General features: G+C 41.9%; 1 protein-coding gene across 1 annotated transcript in view; it reads left to right on the forward strand.

Annotated features, from left to right (window-relative positions):
* Nucleotides 1-13,362: 13,362 nt before the first annotated feature.
* XIAP (X-linked inhibitor of apoptosis) overlaps nucleotides 13,363-17,223 on the forward strand; it is a 42,380-nt gene continuing 38,519 nt past the window's right edge. Inside the window, exons 1-2 of the mRNA XM_066357903.1 lie at nucleotides 13,363-13,493; nucleotides 13,724-13,844. The gene's annotated coding sequence lies outside the window, so the exon portion shown is untranslated. The remainder of the gene's footprint in view (nucleotides 13,494-13,723; nucleotides 13,845-17,223) is intronic.

Raw genomic sequence — 17,223 nt, forward strand, 5'->3', positions numbered from 1 at the left:
TATGCACTTATGAGTCTTTCCTCCTGTTGAATTTTTTGAAAAAGTTCGAGAAGGATAGGTGTTAGTTCTTTGAATGTATGGTAAAATTGACCCATGAAGCTATCTGATCCAGGACTTTTGTTTGTTGGGGTTTTTTGATTATTGCTTCAATTTCTTCTTTTTTTTTTTTTTTTTCCATTTTCCATTCCTTTCCTTTTCTTTTTTAAGGTGAGAAGAGGGAAGATAGTGAGGCAGATTCCCTCATGTGCCCCAACCAAGATCTACTAGGCAACCCCATATGAGGCTGATACTTGAGTACTGAGCTATTTTTAGTGCCTGAAGCTGGCACGCTTGGACTAACTGAGCTATCCTCAGGGCCTGGGGCCAGGCTTGAACAAATAAAGTCACTGGCTGTAAGAGGGGAAGAAGGAAAGAATGGGAGAGGGAAGAGGAGAGAAGCAGATGGTCGCTTCTCCTGAGTGCCCTGAACTGCTGGTCAGGGCCTCAAACCTGAGACATCCATATGCCAAGCTGACATTCTATCCACTGAGCCACTGGCCAGGGCCTCAAATTCATTAGATGTAATTGGTCTATTTGGACTTTTTTATTCTCCCTGATTGTTTATTTCTAGAATTTTATTGATTTCAACCAGGTTGTCCAATTTGTTGGCATATAATGGTTCATAATATTTTCTTACAATCCTTTGTATTTCTCTGGTGTCATTTATTACTCTCCTCTTTCATTTCTGATTTTTTTTATTTGGGTCCTCTCTCTTTTTTTCTTTTTCTTTTTTACAGAGACAGAGAGAGAGTCAGAGAGAGGGATAGACAGGGACAGACAGACAGGAATGGAGAGATGAGAAGCATCAATCATTAGTTTTTCATTGCACATTGCAACACCTTAATTGTTCATTGATTGCTTTCTCATATGTGCTTTGACCGCGGGCCTTCAGCAGACCAAGTAATCCCTTGCTCGAGCCAGCGACCTTGGGCTCAAGCTGGTGAGCTTTTGCTCAAACCAGATGAGCCTGCGCTCAAGCTGGCGACCTTGGGGTCTCGAACCTGGGTCTTCCTCATCCCAATCTGATGCTCTATCCACTGCGCCACGGCCTGGTCAGGCTCTTTTTTTCTTGATGAGTCTTTAGTTTGTCAAACTTCTTTATCTTTTCAAAGAATCAGCTCTTGGTTTTATTGATATTTTGTATTATTTTTTAGACTCTATTTTGTTTATTTATGCTCTCATCTTTATTACTTCCTTTCTCCTACTCACTTTGGACCTCGTTTGTTGTTCTTTTTTGAGTTCCTTTTAGTGCAAAGTTAGATTGTTTGAGATCTTTCTTGTTTCTTGAGGTAGGCCTTTTGCTGTGTCCCATAGATTTGGGGTTGTTGTGTTCTCATTTTCATTTGTTTTAAAGTGTCTTTTGATTTGTTCCTTGATCTCATTGTTGACCTATTGATTATTTAGTAACATGTTACTTGCCCTTCATATCTTTGTGTATTTTTCTGTTTTCTTTTTTTCTTGATTGATTTCTACTTTCATACCATTATGGTCATAAGATGATTTATATGATTTCAATGTTCTTAAACTTTTTGAGGCATAAAAAAAGAAGGAAATCTTACCTTTTGTAACAGCATGCGTGGACCTGAGATTATTATTATGCTGAGTGAAATAAGCCAATTAGAGAAAGAAAAATACCGTATGATCTCACTTTTATGTGGAATACAAGTAAAAACAAAGGCATGGATACATGGCACAGACTGACAGCTATCAGAGGGGAGGGGTGTTGTGGGAATGGATGAAAGAAAGTGAAGAGATTAACCAAATATAGACACATAGACACAGACAATAGTGTGGTGGTAGCCAGATAAGAAGAGGGGGTGGGCAGTAGATGGAGATGGACAAGAGGGAGAAAGTGGGGATGAAAGACTTTCCTTGGTCTATTAGGCTCATGATACAGTATGAAGATGATGTTTTATTGAGTTGTACATTTGAAATATATATGGTTTGTGAACCAATGTCACCTTAATAAATTCAGTAAAAAAAATAGAGTAAGCCCTGAGCAGATGGCTTGGTTGGCTAGAGCATCATCCCAAAGTGCAGAGTTTGATCCCCAGTCAGGGCACATACAGGAACAGATTGATGTTTCTTTCTCTCTCCCTCTCTCTCTCCTTTTCTCTTCCTAAAATTAATAAATAAAAATTAAAAATTAAATATTAATAGAATAGAAAATAAAAATAATAGTGGAAAGAAGAGCTTCTGCTTATCATTTTGCAAACATGTTTGTGTAATTCCTTTCCTTTAACTAAAAAAGGAAGAAAGCCTGACCTGTGGTGGCACAGTGATAAAGTGTTGACCTGGAATGCTGAGGTCACCAGTTCAAAACCCTGGGCTGGCCCAGTCAAGGCATATATGACAAGCAACAAGCAAGTAATGAACAACTAAATTGAAGCAACTATGAGTTGAAACTTCTTGCTTCCCCTCCTTGCCTCAGTCCTCCCTCTGTAAAAATCAATTTTAAAAAAGAAAATAAAAACAATCTACTTATAAAAACAGAAAAGACCCTTTAACATTTCTTTATTTCCCTAGAGAGAGAGAGAGAGAGAGAGAGAGAGAGAGAGAGAAAGAGAGGAACAGGCAGGAAGGGACAGAGATGAGAACCATCAATTCTTCATTGAGGCACCTTAGTTGTTCGTTGATTGCTCTCTCATATTTGCCTTGACTGAGGGGCGACAGCAGAGCAAGTGACCCCTTGTTTAAGCCAGTGACCTTGGACTCAAACCAGTGACCATGGGGTCATGTCTGTGATCCCATGCTGAAGCCAGCTGCCTTGAACCCACACTCAAGCTGGTAAGCCTGTGCTCCTTCCGCTGACCTCGGGTTTCAAACCTGGGTTCTATGCATCCCAGTCCGACACTCTATCCACTGTGCTACCACCTGGTCAGTCCCTTTAACATTTCTTATAATGCTGGTTTGGTGATAGTGAACTCCTTTAGTTTTGTTTTTTTGTTTTTGTTTTTTTTCTGTCTAAGAAGTTCCTTATTTCTCCTTTAGTTTTAAATGATTTCCTTGCTGGATAGAGTAGACTTAGTTGTAGATTCTTGCTTTTCATCACTTAGTATATATTATGCCAATCCCTTCTGGACTAAATATTTCTGCTGAGAAATTAGCTGAAAATCTTATGGGAGCTCCCTTGTATTTAGCTGTCTTTCTCTTGCTGCTTCAAAGATTCTCTCTTTGCCCATAACATGTGGCATGTTAATTATGATGTATTTTGGTGCGGGCCTCTTTGGGTTCATCTTATTTGGGACTCTGTGCACTTCCTAGACTTGTCTTTCTCCTTCACCAGGTTAGAAAAGTTTTCTGTCATTATTTCTTTTTTCTTTTATTGTGACAGAGACAAAGAGAGAAGAAGGCAGGGAGAAAGAAAGAGAGAAAGAGAGAGAGAGAGAGAGAGAAACATCTATTTGTTGTTCCATTTATTTATGCATTCATTAGCTGCATCTTGATGTGCCCTGACAGGGATCAAATCTGCTACATGGCCAGGGCGCCGTCATCATTTCTTCAAATAGGTTCTCAATCCCTTGCTGCTCTCTCAATTCTTCTGGCACTCCTGTGATACAGATGTTGTTATGTTTGTGCTGTCCCAAAGGTCCCTTAAACTATCATCATTTTTTTTTCTTTTTTTTTTTACAGAGACAGAGTCAGAAAGAAGGATAGATAGGGACAGACAGACAGGAACGGAGAGAGATGAGAAGCATCAATCATCAGTTTTTCATTGCAATACCTTAATTGTTCATTGATTGCTTCCTCATATGTGCCTTGACCGTGGGCCTTCAGCAGACCGAGTGACCCTTTGCTCAAGCCAGCGACCTTGGGCTCCAGCCAGCAACCTTGGGCTTCAAGCCAGAAACTTTTGGGCTCAAGCCAGCAAACATGGGGACATGTCTATAATCCCACGCTCAAGCCAGTGAGCCCACACTCAAGCTGGTGACCTCAGGCTTTTGAACCTGGGTCCTCTGCATCCCAGTCCGACACTTTATCCATTGAGTCAGCACCTGGTCAGGCTCATTATTTCTTTTCTTTTCTTTTTTTAATTGATTTTCTTTATTTATTTTCTTACTCGTTTTAGAGAGGAGAGAGAGAGAGAGAGAGAGAGAGAGGGAAAGATGGGGGAGAGGAGTGGGAAGCATCAATCATAGTTGCTTCACGTATATAACTTGACTGGGAAGGCCTGGAGTTTCAAACCAGTGACCTCAGCATTCCAGGTCAATGCTTTATTCACTGCACTACCATAGGTCAGGCTCTTTTTTAATTGATTTGAGAGACAGAAAGAGAGAGAGAAGGAAGAAGAAGAAGAAGAAGAAGAAGAAGAAGAAGAAGAAGAAGAAGAAGAAGAAGAAAAGAAAAAGAAAGAAAGAAAGAAAGAAAGAAAGAAAGAAAGAAAGAAAGAAAGAGAGAGAGAGAGAAAGAAAGAAAGAAAGAAAAAGAAAGAAAGAAAGAAGAGGAACATCTATTGGTAGCTCCATTTATTTATGCATTCATTAGCTAGGTGTTGTATGTGCCATGACTAGGGATCAAATTTGCAACCTTAGCGTATTGGGACAACACTCTAACCAACTGAGTCACCTGTCCAGGGCCTACTCTTCACTTCTGACTTGTATAATACTTTTTCATGGTTTCTATGCCCTTTTTCATGGTGGTGAAGTTCTCACTAAGTTCCCTGTAGTTCTCAACATTTTCTTTGATCATCCTTATAACCATTTTCTTAAAACTCAATATCTAGTAAACTCTTTGCCTCCATTTCATTTACTGTAGTGTTTTGTTTGTTTGTTTTTTAGATTTCTCCTATTCTTTCCTTTGGGTTGTGTTTCTTTGTCTCCCAATTTTGGCTATCTCTTTGTGTTTGTTTCTATGTGTTAGGTAGGATAGGAATGACTTCCAGTCTTGATAGTGTGGTCTTATGTAGCAGATGTTTTATTCACCCTGTGGCACAGTTTCCTTGATCACATGAGCTGGATGCCTCAAGAATATCCCTTGTGTGGATTTATGTGGGTTCTCTTATTTTAGTTGAGTCTTGATTGCCCTTGCCCTGTTCATGCTTGGGCTTGACCCTCAGGCTGGCTGATTGTGAGCATCAACCCCAACCATGGTGTGTGAGCTGCTATGCAAGTGCTGACCACATGAAGCAGAATTCACCTCAGTAGGCTCTGATGTTTGCTGAGATAGTCCCTTTAAGTATGCCACTTGTGAAGCTAATTGGATCTTACTCCAATGTTGTTTGAAGTGGCCACTGGTGTGTTAGTCCTGGGTCCTCTTGGGAGGGACTCTGGTATAGGTCAGTATCAGACAGTGCCTGTGACTAGCCCTCGGCAATCTGTTTGGAGCTACAAAGCAGTCCACAGTTTGTGGCTGCCTTTGCTGGACCTAGGTGTGCATGGGAAAGACCAAGCTATGTACCAAGGCTGGCTTCCACCAGCACCGAGCCCAGGAGCAGATCAGCAAAAGACCTAAGGCACTCCAAGATATACCTCTGCCTGCCTCCACCTGCTGGCTGCCTGTTAAGCTCAGTGAAAGAGCCTCTGATGGTACTTGAGTTGCATGAGGTAAGGTCTCAGTGAATCACCAGGTAGGGGCAGGTGACATTCACCAAATTGATACAGGTTTAAACTCAATGGCAGTGCTGGGTGTTAGGCTACTCAGCAAAATCCCTAGTGTACACTAAGTCAAGCTGCCCCTTGCCAGGTGCCTGCAGATCTTTGTGTTAGGGTAGGGTCTCAGGAAGTAATAGGGTAAGGATAGTAGTTTGTCAGGACCAAAGAGACCAACATGTATTCATGTGAAGGAAAGGTTCTGCACTGGCCATGTGAGGGAAAAATGGTCCCCTCCCTAGAGTCATACAGCTTGATCTGGTCCATATTCTGTATGGAACCCAGGCTCAGCAGAGTGAGCCACAGGGAGTGGGAAGGATGAGCTTAGTTGGTCCCTCCTGAGAGGAATGTTCCATTCAGACTATGGGGAAGGTGGGAGGAGTGGCTCCATCCAAGAGCCATACAACTCAATCTATCTCAGATTCTCCCCAGACCTCATAGGAGCCTGTGCTTTGCAGGGTAAGGCCACGAGAAGTCAGAAGCATGGGGTGGCTGGGAGACAGGTCAGTGCAGCTAGTGTATCACCATGAGGGGAGGCAACAGTCAGGTTCATGGGAAAGTGGGGAGAATGGTTCCCAATCCAAAGCCACACAACTCAATCACTGACACCCCTCTGAGTCTGCTGAGACCCAGGCAGCTGACTCTTCAGCAGGGTGTGAGCCCTGCAGGGTGGAGCAACAGGAAGTTTAGAGGGTGAGACTATTGCATTCCCCCAGGCTGATGCCACCCAGAATGGACTGCTCCACCCAAAAAAGATGGCATCTGTGGTGTGCAAGAGGGACTCAGCACAGGTATCCTGGTGGCTGTCCCTTCAGCTCTCTACCCAGAGCCACAAACTCCAGTATCTATTCATACAACTCTAGTCTGTTTCTCCATGCCTTTGCCAGAACCCAGGGTGAATGGCTGTGAATGAGAATTTGTGTGTTAGCCTTTCAAGAGGACTCCTGTGTTTCTAGCAGTCTTGTTTCTCCCTGGTGGACAGAATCCCCGCTGATTTTCACAGCCAGATGTTATGTAGGTTCCTCTTCCAGTTCTGGTGCTTTGGGATGGGTTGCCATGTATGAGGTTAAGATCCCTCACTCTTTAGGGGGAACCTTTGCAGCTGTGATGTCCCTCCAGAATCTCACCTGCTGCCTGGGCTGAGAAGCCAGCCCTTTTAACATTTCTACCCTTCCTTCCAGTCTTGATGTGGTTCTTTCTGTAAATCCTTAGTTGTAAGACTTCTGTTTAGCTAATCTTCAGTAAGTTATTCAGGATGATTGTTCTATCTTTTAGTTGCACTTCTAGTTTGGTCCTGGGAGGAGGTGCCATCTTTGATTCTCCTGTAGTCTCCATTTCTGACTGGTTGTTATCTATGGTTTCTATGTCCTTTTTTAATGCTGTTGAAGTTCTCACTAAGTTCCTTGAGCATCCTTAAAACCCCACTGTTTTGAACTTCCACCTACTCCACCACCGTCTTGGATCCTCCAATCTCCAGTTTTCCTATCCCTGGGGTTGCATGATGATTAAATGTGATAATATATGAAATGCATACTATTCATAAAAATTAGGGGATATTGCAAAATGAAGATAAAGCGATTAAAAAAGGAAGCATTTGATTTTTTTTTATTATACAAGAACATCAGAAAAGCAAATGACAGGTCAAAGAAAGTTGTTTGATTATGCAAATGAGATGCAAAACTAACTTTTATTTCATTGGTGAAAATGCACTACACAAAAGGCTGAAAGTACTGCTGTATCTGCATGTTCCCAGATCTCCTAATTTTTGTGAGCAGTATATTTAATACAGTATGAACATAAAAACATTCAACAAATGTTAGTGCTACACTTCAGCCATAAGGCAGTAACTTCCATTCCCTAAATGCGTGCTGTTTTCTTTCACTTCCATGAGTTAGCACATGATGACAGGTCTACTTAGAATGCCTTGCTCCCATTGCTTCACCTAGCTAACTCTTGGTTGTCCTGCAAGACTGAAGACTTGCTCTAATCCACCCTTCTCTCACTCTGGAGCCCTCTTCTGAACTCTCATAGCACCCAGTGATTGCCTCCACAAAGTGAGAAGCCATTGTAGGGTTAGATCTGGCTTGAGTGCTTACTATATGCTAGTCACCATTCTAGATTCTGAGTCAAGACAAGAATAAAAAGAACACTTAGTGCATAGGGATACTGAGAGGATTATGAGAGATCAAGTACGCCAAGCACTTAAGACAGTGTCTGGCATAGGGTAAACAGTCAGTAAATGCTGACTACTACTATCTGTCTATATTCAGGACACTCCCTCACACCCATTGACATCTGTGCTTTTTGGTTCAGTCTTTATCTCTAAACACAAATCCCACTGACATCTTTGGCAATGATCCCTTCAACATGTTAGCCTCTCTCCTGGACCTCAACTCCAGTACCTTTCATTTCCACTCTACTCCAGACACACCATGGCAACACCCTGACCTTAACATGGTTGTTGAAGTGTCGGATTTTTGCAGACTAAATAGATTGAGTACAACCATAGGAATAGATGAGCTACAGAAAGCCCAAGTGAAATTTTCCATTAGCTTGAGACAAGAGTAAGATCTTCTGTCTCCATCCCAACCAAGCAACAAGTCTCTTTTGTATGACTGGGTCCCTGGAAGATAAAAGCAGAGACGCAAAACCAAGGTCTAGCTGAAGATTCTAGTTTTGCCAGCACAAAATAAGGGCAGGCATGTTTATGACTGCTTAAAGAGAGGAAATTATAGCTGCAGTCTTTCTGGCAACAAGGAGGGAATGAGGGGTTAGCAATCAAGACACCCAAGTAAAAGTCAGGAGACTGAGGGGCGTGTGCTGCCAATACACACTGTTCAACATGAATGATCTTCACAAAGGCTGAGCTCTGATGATGAGTCAAGAGTAGTCCTGTGCAGGTGTGCACTCCTTCCTGCCAGAAGGTACATAAAACTGATGGCTCCAAGAGCAAGACCTGGAAGTCAGGGCATACCTCACCTTCCCTTACTCAAATCAACTCTGCTGTTTATCTATTTTATTTTTTTAGGCTTTCATTTAAACTTGCTTTTGCAAAAAGTATTCTAGTGCTAAACCTTTGCTGTCCCCCCCAGCAGATAACTACACATTTTACTTTCCAAAGAATCTCATTGCCATTAAGGTGTGGTGACCACCCTCAAATTTTCAACTTAGCTATATTGCATGCCCTTTGACCTCTGAGGAGGTGTCCTTTTCCTTGTTCAAGGCTAATGCCACTACTCAGTCTTGATCTCGTTTCTTTCTCATTTCCTCTGAATCATTATGCCATCAATTTTCCTTTCTCCTGTTCAGTCGACCCACATGAAATTGGTGCTTGGGACATTTGGCAATGACGGAACATTGGCAATTCCATATGGTTCAAGCTAATATAACTCTGTTTTTTCCCTCTCTAGATATTCCTTCTCCTCAACCAAAAACAGTTACCAAAAAAAAAACAAACAACCCCATTGTACTGGTAAGAGTTACCTCTCCATAGAATATGTTATTCTCACTTTATACCTCTATGTGGTATTACATATAAAACCTAGACACCATATCTCAGATATACCTGTGTTTGCTGTCCACATCTTCGAAATGACAATATCCCCAACAAGTAGTTACTGAGGGTCAGGTATGTCTATGTAATTTTTTGTTTATGCAATTTTTATTCACTCATTCAGTAAATACCTTTAGAGTACCTACTCTCTGCCAAACACTGTTTTAAGCACTTGGAATAGATCACTGAACAAAACAAAGACCTCTGTCCTCTTGGAGATTATATTTTAGCAAGGGGTGAGAAGAAGGAGATATACAATAGGTAAACATAATAAATAAGAGAAGCATGCAATATGTTAGAAATGACAGATACCAATGGAAAATGAAAAAATACAGCAGGGAAAGATGACTGTGAGTAATAGGAGAAGAAGTTGTAATTTCAAATATTGTGATCATGGTGGTCTTTATTGAGAAAGTGACAATTAAGCAAAGATTTGAAGGAGGTGAAGGAGATCTCTTGGGAAGTGTTCTGGGTAAAGAGCAAGTGCAAAGGTCCTGGGGCAGGGAAGCTAAAGGAACAAGAAGGGAGAATAGTAGGAGATGAGGATATAAAGGTAAGAAGGATGCCTATTACTGTAGTTCCTCATGTATAAGGCACTCCCATGTATAAGACACACCTTAATTTGGGGGCCTGAAATTTGAAAAGAAATGTATTACATAAAGTTATTAAACTCAAGTTTTATTCATCATAAAATTCATGCAACTCCTCATCACTGTCAAAACTCCCATCCATTAACTTATCCACATCTGTGTCTGATGAGGAATCACTGTCTTCAACAATGAGCACAAAAACAAGCGTGAAAAAGCGGGAAATGCAAGTAAAAAAATCTACAACTACTATATAAAATGTTTTAGACCTCAAATTTTAATTTTTAGACCCCAAATTTTTCAGGAAAGTGTCTTATCCATGGGGAAATATGGCATAAGATCTCTGTATGGGTTATCTGCTGCTAGGTAACAAATTGCCCTAAAATTTAAAATAACAATACATAGGAATTAAAGAGTGTCTTGGCTGGGTTGTTCTGGCTTTGAATCTCAAGAGGTTGTAGTTATCTGAAGTCTGGGCCTGAGAAATTCTCTTCCAAGGTAGCTCATTCACATGGTTGGCAAGTTGGTGTTGGTGGTGGGCAGGGGAGATGGAGATGTGAGGAAGGGGAGGACACAGTTTTTCCCAGTGTGGGCCTCTTCACATGGTGTTTGAGTATCCTCATGACATGACATCTGGCTTCCCCCAGAGCAACCAGTCTAAGAGAGAGCAAGGCAAAAACACAATGCCTTTTATGAGCTAGCATTTTAAGTCACACACCATCACTTCCACTGTGTTCTATTGGTTACACAGGTCAGCTCTGGTTTATTATAGAAGAGAACTGCCCAAGAGTATGAAAAGCAAGAGATAAAGATCACTGGAGATCGTCTTGCTGGCTGGCTACAACAGCTCTCGTAGGCGGCTATAAATATGTGGGAACTGAGGAGTGAAATGCGGAGTCACTGAAGGGATCTGAACAGGTAATTACCTTTGACAATGATCTGAGTTATTAGGATAACTCTGGCTCCTGTGTGAATAGACAATAGAGGGGCAAGGATGTAAGCTGGGAAACTGGTGAAGAAGCTTTTACATTCCAAGAGAGAGTAAACAAGGGGCGTAGTGGTATTGATGCGAATTGGTGATATTCTGGCTATATTTTGAAAACTGAAATGACATGATTTGCTCACAGATTATATGTGGAATAGGAAAAAGTGCAATTAAAGATGATTCCAAGGGTTTTGGGGGGATTACAAAAATGGGTTAGATTTGGATCTTGCCACAAATTAACTGAAATGTAGGTAGGATAAGGCATGTACACAGTTGCTACACTGGAAGGTAGAAAGCACTGTGTTCCATAACAAACGTGCAAATGCAAGTGCCAAGGAACGTGAAAAAGTTCTGGAGACGGATGGGGCATGTATACAGTGCCATTGAACTCTACACTTAAAAATGGTTAAAATGGCCTGACCAGGTGGTGGTGCAGTGGATAGAGCGTCTGACTGGAATGCAGAAGGACCCAGGTTCGAGACCCCGAGGTCGCCAGTTTGAGTGCGGGCTCATCTGGCTTGAGCAAAGAGCTCACCAGCTTGGACCCAAGGTCGCTGGCTCCATAGGGGGTTACTTGGTCTTCTGAAGGCCCACGGTCAAGACACATGTGAAAAAGCAATCAATGAACAACTAAGAAGTCGCAACGTGCAAGGAGAAACTGATGATTGATGCTTCTCATCTCTCTCCGTTCCTGTCTGTCTGTCCCTGTCTATCTCTGTCTCTGTAAAAAAAAAAAAAAAAAAAAAGGTTAAAATGGCCTGACCAGGCAGTGGCGCAGTGGATAGAGCATCGGACTGGGATGCGGAAGACCCAGGATAGAGACCCTGAGCTCACCAGCTTGAGCACGGACTCATCTCGTTTGAGCAAAGCTCACCAGCTTGAACCCAAGGTTGCTGGCTGGAGCAAGGGGTTACTCGGTCTGCTGTAGCCCTCCCCCCCCCCCCCCCCCCCCCCCGTTCAAGGTACATATGAGAAAACAATCAATGAACAACTAAAGTGCTACAACAACAACAAACTGCGCAGGGACTGCAGTCCCCTAAACCTGTACAGGGACTGCAGCTCCGAGCTTCTAAAATGGCTCCTTTTTATAGGGTGGCTGTTTAGGATGAGCAAGCATTATACAGAAGCTGATGTGGCTGTTAGTTATTGGCTAGGGAGGTCGTGCGCAGTTACGGGCGGGGGTATTGCTTAGTGGAGAATTTCAAACATAAACATTTTTTTTTTATTTAATAATTTTATTTTTTTAATGGGGTGACATCAATAAATCAGGATACATATATTCAAAGATAACAAGTCCAGGTTATCTTGTCGTGCAATTATGTTGCATACCCACCACCCAAAGTCAGATTGTCCTCTGTCACCTTCTATCTTGTTTTCTTTGTGCCCCTCCCCACCCCCTATCCCTCTCCCATTCCCCCCCTCCCCCCCGTAACCACCACACTCTTATCAATGTCTCTTAGTTTCACTATTATGTCCTACCTACATATGGAATAAATACAGTTCCTGGTTTTTTCTGATTTACTTATTTCGCTTCGTATCATGTTATCAAGATCCCCACCATTTGCTGTAAATGTTCCGATGTCATCATTTCTTATGGCTGAGTAGTATTCCATAGTGTATATGTGCCACATCTTCTTTATCCAGTCATCTATTGATGGGCTTTTTGGTTGTTTCCATGTCCTGGCCACTGTGACAATGCTGCAATAAACATGGGGCTGCATGTGTCTTTACGTATCAATGTTTCTGAGTTTTTGGGATATATACCCAGTAGAGGGGATTCTGGTCATAAAGGTAGTTCTATTTTCAGTTTTTTGAGGAACCACCATACTTTCTTCCATAATGGTTGTACTACTTTACATTCCCACCAACAGTGTATGAGGGTTCCTTTTTCTCCACAGCCTCTCCAACATTTGCTATTACCTGACTTGCTAATAACAGCTAATCGAACAGGTGTGAGGTGGTATCTCATTGCCGTCAAACATAAACTTTTGATAAGGGTCTCTGATTCAATGCAGGATGTTGCTGAACTCTTTGTTCTCAGCGTCACAGGGACCTTGTACACTCTTGGCAGCCCCAGCATGTCAGTACTCCTTGAATCTAACACACAGATTTCCTGTGTTTTCCTTCTTTCTGATTTCTGTACTCCCTATTTATTTTTTCCTTCATCTCCCAATCCCCTTCCTGCCCCCACTAATTGTCTACCGCTCTCTTTCCTTTCATCCTTCTCCTTGGACTCAGACCATATTGCAATCTCAGGTTCCTCATTTATTAGCTGTGTGCTACTGGGGTAGTTATCCTCTTCTGGGCCTCAATTTCGTTTGTAAAATAGGTTTAGTAAGGCTGTGCCTACTGTGTAGGGTTGTCAAAATTATAGCAAAGAACACGTTGTGGCTAGCAGTGTACCTGGTCTATAGTATGAACTCAACATGTTCGGTCTCTTCTCGTTTTATCCTTTAACTTCTACTTCTCTACTCAACCCCAGAATCCAGCAGGTAAAATCCGTGGGAAAAAAAGCACTTCGAGGCTAAAAGGAGGAAATGCTTGAGCTGGGGGGCGGGGACTGTGCGGCGCTCACAGCGCATGCGCGCCCACTCCTTCAGGTTCTGGTTTCCAACTTGGGGGGTGGGGGGGGAAGGGCTTCGCGTGTCCCGGCTGTCCCCTTCCCTCATGGGCAAGTGGGGGCACCTCGGCGGTGCCCCGGCTGGGCCCAGCGCTCCGGGAGGGACACCTGGGCCCTAGGGGTAAGTTCGAAAATGGCGGAGGGCGAAGAAGGAGGGGCTTTGCAGGGCGGGAGGCTGGCCTCCGGCGGGGGTGACGGGGAGGAGGCCGCGGGGGGCCCAGCGCGGGGCCGCGGCGGGGAGACGGGCGGACTTTGTCCGGTGCCTCTTTGAGGCCCTCGGGGTTCCTCTGGGGGCCGGACGGCCTGGTGGGTGCGAGGGAGGGAGACGGAGAGACTTCCGTTTCCTTTCAGGCCCGCGGCCGCGAGCGGAGCTGGCGTTTCCAGATTGGGGCCTGGCCGCCCCTCCCCCCGGACCCTCCCCTCGGGACCGCACGGGGCGCCGCGGGTGATCCGGGCAGGCTCTCCTGGCGCGGTGGGTACTGCCCGCACGGGCTTCCTCCTCCTCCTCCCCCTTTCTTCTCTCCGCTCCCCTCCCCCCGCCGGGCCCGCGCGGAGCGGGAAGGCGGGAAGGCGGGAAGGCCGCCCCTGTCTGGCGGTGGCGGCGGCCTGCCCGGGGCTCCTGGGCCAGGTTTCCAGACCCGGCAGTAAAGCGTGGGCGGGTGGGTGCCAGCCTGAACCTCATGACCTTTAAGGTAAATAGAGTCAAAGAACTTTTTTTTTGGTGATGAAAGGGACCCCTCCCCCCCGCAACTCCCAGCTGATGACTGGCAAGTATGGAGCTGGGTGGAGTGTGTGGGGCGAGGGCGTGTGAAGCAGAGAGAATGGGAGCCAAGAGCTTCCGGAAGAGGAAATTAGCTAGTAATTCTTTCCAACCTTTGCTGCCCTAGTCACCTCCCCAGCATATTCTGTAAGTAAAACAAAATTTAGTCTAATTTTCAGTTTCATTACTTTAACTCCGAAATATTTAATTTTTTTTTCGGGCAGAAGGACTAATTGTTACTGAAACTAAGCCAGGGCCCTCCCCCCCCCCCCCCCCCAAAAAGAGGAAGCCGTCAATCAAAGCTTTGTAAAAACTTTTTTTATAATCTGCTACTTTGCTTTCCAATATAGTTATATTACTAGTTCTGTCACAACTATACCCTGATTGTTAACAACACGTCGACATTTACTTTGGTAAGACGAGGTCGCTATAGTATCCTCTTAATACTTTAACATTTGTTGCAACCAGTTCAAGAGAACACTGTTGCAGACGGCCATCTTAGAATTATTACATTTTAGAGTTTGAAGGGATCTTGACCCAACCGTTTACAAAAGCAGTAACTAAGCCACAGGAAGATTTCATGGCTCGCCTGAGTCGACTCAACTACTTAAATTAGAACCCAGGTTGTCTGGCTTCCTGCTAACCGCTCTTTCTGTGCAACTGCACATAGCCTCCAAGCAAGATGTATTCAATTCAGTGCACATTTCTGAAGCACACACCACTTTTGTGACATACAACTCTGCTTCTGCTTAGTGTTTTAACATGCTCATGAAGCCGGTGCTTAAGACATTTTCTCATCATACAAGAAGTGGTAAAAAATTAGGTTTAAAAGATTTATACATGCACACAGGCACATATGTATACTTGAGTATGCTCAAGTAACTTCTTGAAAAATACACAAAAATGTTATAGAGGAGGGGGAGGCTTTTTACTTTGTACTTCGCATGTGGTCTAATATACAGTTTGAATTTCTACAATAATATTGATTTTATAATTTAAAAACAAGTTTTAAAGTTTACACACATATGTATATAAATATAAATAAGTGTATATCAATGGTATATATAGATATTTATATACATACATGTATTTATGTATTAGTGGTTCGGGTTTTTTGTTTCTTATGTGTCAGTGGTTGTATTGTAAAACCCAGTGTGGTTCGTGTCAGCCCAGCTGGCAAAGCATGCTCACGTTTCTTCCTTAGTTCTCTCCTATTGTTCCTAATGCGAGATGCTAAAAATTATATATGTTATACTAGTCTTCAAATATTTTTACAAAATGTACTAAATTTTTAAAAAAACTTTTCTGTTGAATTTATTGGGGTGACATTGGTTAATAAACTTACCTGAAAATGTGCTAAGTGTTTGATTATCAAATAATGTAACAAATTAACATTCAGTATATCAAATTTGATAACAATGAAAAAAATATGAATGTAGAATCCGTGGATAAGAATCATTTAAAAATTAAGACTGGAAAGTTCCCTGGTGATTAGTAGTTCAGCTCTTTTGTTTTTATGAATAGGTTAGTAAAGACTCAAGAAAATTTGAATTGCCCAAGGTTATATATCTGATTATTAGCAGATCGTGGACTATGATCTAAGTGCCAGTCCAGTGCCTCTTATAATGTGCCTGCAATTTTATTGCTTTTTTAGTGTATTTGATGACTCCAACTAGGCAAAGGAATGGTGACTAAAGGTTAGTCAGACCCTTTTCAGTAGATAAGAATTACTGAAATTAACGCACCATTAATTTGTGTAGTGCTTGAAATATTTTAGTTAACAGAAATATTCCCCTTACATTTGTTGTAAACATTAATTTGTTTAGTGAGTCCTTTGTTGATATTATAAATGCTTAGAGAACCCCAAATATGAAATGATACATTTCACTATTTTTGTTTGGTCTCATATTCAAGTTTGGCAGCTAGTGCTAACAAGAAAAAACTGCTTTCATGTAACAAAAACATTTGTTGAGCACCTACTCTATGCCAGTCATTGTACTGAATGCAGGGTTCCTTGTTATTTTGAGATTGGAAGATTATTCATAAGCTGTCAATTTTCAAACTTAATCTCTGGTCTAATCTAGTAATAGTATTAAGAATGTTATCTGTAATGCTGTTTAAGGTCATTGTGTGAGTAGACTTGAGGAGACAAAAACAGTGGTAAAATAAAGAGTTGCTAGTGAATTGAACAAATGCTCGTTTTGTATCCTAGAGGCCATGTGGTAGGTGGAAAGAACCCTGACTTGGGTACCTGGGTTCTTGGATTTGTTTCCATCTATCTGTGCAATTGTGAGCAAATCACTGAACCTTAGTACTCGGTAATTCTTTTTTCATATGTTTATTCCAACTAATTACAACTATAAGAAGTATTTGGAATATTATCTATTATAAAAGAAATATGTTTATTATAGAAAATTTATGAGATTCAGGATAATATATAGAGAATAATTAAGTATAACATTCTTTTATATTTACATGCTCTTTTTTATTTAGGATTATATTGTATATAGATTGTTTTAATTCTTTTTCTGTCAACATTCTATTGAATATTTTCTCTGTCATGAAGTCTTTCAAAATAGAGTTTTTATTCAATCAGCATATTCTGTGCCCCATTTCCTTCATCTGTAGAGTTACAGGTTTGAACTAGTTGATTCAAAGATTCAAAACCCATTATGAGAGTTTTTAAAAAAAACTGATTATGTCAGATTTTATCAAGGAGAAAAACCCATTAACAATCCCAAAACTATTTGAAATAAATATCTCAAAGAACAAGGTGGAGATGCACTTCTTAATAATTTATGGTTTGCATTTTCATGTATTTTAAAATTTCTCATGCTAAATACTTTAATTTGTTGGAAGTGTACGTAATACACGTATCATTACGGTGTTAAATGCTGACCTATTTAGTTTCATTTTGTAGGGTGGGTGTATAATAGGTTGTAGAGGGAGAAGCTGGGCTTCTGAGTTTGATACTCTGGGATTATCATAGTACAAAGGAGAAAAAATCTGTGGAAACTTGGAAGTGTTCAATAACTTGGCCAAAGTCCAAATAGCTATAAAGTTGCAAAGGTAGGGTTTGAATCCAGATTTC

Source organism: Saccopteryx leptura, chromosome X (genome assembly GCF_036850995.1).
Source record: "Saccopteryx leptura isolate mSacLep1 chromosome X, mSacLep1_pri_phased_curated, whole genome shotgun sequence".
NCBI classification, from domain to species: Eukaryota; Metazoa; Chordata; class Mammalia; order Chiroptera; family Emballonuridae; genus Saccopteryx; species Saccopteryx leptura.